Genomic DNA, 1180 nt, shown 5'->3' with positions numbered 1-1180 from the left:
CAAGACCCAACGTTAGCCACTTCACCGCTGCCATTGGGATGTGGCAAGCCTCAGCAGACTGTTCCAGAAAGCCCTTTCCAAGGCTGCCAGCAATATCCGCTAACAAGAGGACCTCGGGAGAGCAATGCCGGGCCAGGGGAAGCTGAGACAAGTTCCCTGGTCTGGGGAAGATGTCTAGGAGGCCAGCATCTGGGCCGACCCCTTTATGTATCTGGAGAAATAGCCAGGGCTTAACCAGTGAGCAGTTTCTTACGCTTCTTTCCTGGCTTAAAGAGCTTTTGTGTTACCCAACACCATTTAGGACCTTGGCCTCCCTAAGAACAACATAAACATGCTGCTGGAGACAGAAGAAGGAAAGTTTCGCAGTTGTTTAGCTGATCCAAGCTCATCTTCAAACCAGGCAAAAGGGGCAGTCCTGTCCCCTCCCTACAACATCAGAGCTCAGGGAAACACGGGCTTTTTTTTCTCTTTGTTTTTTTTTTTGTAGGATTACTCTAAGGCCAGACCACAGGGGAGAATTGTGGGGAGGGGGCAGGCCCTGCTCTTTCGGCAGCATCCAAGACTTCGGCTGCAGGTCTTTAGGGTGCCGAGCTGATCTAAAAGGGTGGCCGGATCCTCTCCAAACACCAGGGCTCCAGGTCACCGGAGCCTCTGCTGTAGTGCAGCACTCTGCAACACCCAGCTAGCAGGCAGCTGCAGGGCAGGTTGGATCAGTGCTAAACCCCGCTGCCACCAACCTCACTCCTTTTTTTTTTTAATTCTCCGGCTGGGTCACCTCCTTCATCGGGCTGACTGGGGGGCAGGGACGCAGGCTGGGCCCCGCGGGCCTTGGCTGCCACAGCAGCAGTGGCCTTGCACCTCAGCTATCCCCAGGCGCCCCAAACCCCCGTCCCCTCTGGCTGTGCTCAGGACAAGGGACTGCAAGTCCCAAACACAGGGAAGCACAAGAAGAGCCAGCGTCACACTGCAGGCAGAGCTGGGGGAAAGCTCCGTCGTCCCCCAAAACCTCCAGGGTCACTCTGCTGAGGGTGCAGAGGCAGATCCCCCCAGAGAGCCCCGCACCGTGCCGGGCTCCTCTCCACCGCCCTCCCCTCTCTCTCCCGAGGCCACCGGGCAGTCAGGCCCCGACCAAGCCCCGTCCCGGCGCCTTGGGGTCAGCCGGCCACCGCGGGGAACTCAC

At 58.5% G+C, this 1180-nt stretch overlaps 1 protein-coding gene across 1 annotated transcript in view; it reads left to right on the top strand.

Annotated features, from left to right (window-relative positions):
- Positions 1 to 1180, top strand: part of UTP14A (UTP14, U3 small nucleolar ribonucleoprotein, homolog A (yeast)) — an 8734-nt gene that overhangs the window by 647 nt on the left and 6907 nt on the right. The window lies entirely within an intron of this gene.

The sequence above is a fragment of the Charadrius vociferus genome, unplaced genomic scaffold (genome assembly GCF_000708025.1).
Source record: "Charadrius vociferus isolate BGI_N301 unplaced genomic scaffold, ASM70802v2 scaffold2299, whole genome shotgun sequence".
NCBI classification, from domain to species: Eukaryota; Metazoa; Chordata; class Aves; order Charadriiformes; family Charadriidae; genus Charadrius; species Charadrius vociferus.
Note: the sequence above shows the minus strand (reverse complement) of the source record. Positions and strands in the feature narration are given on the sequence as shown.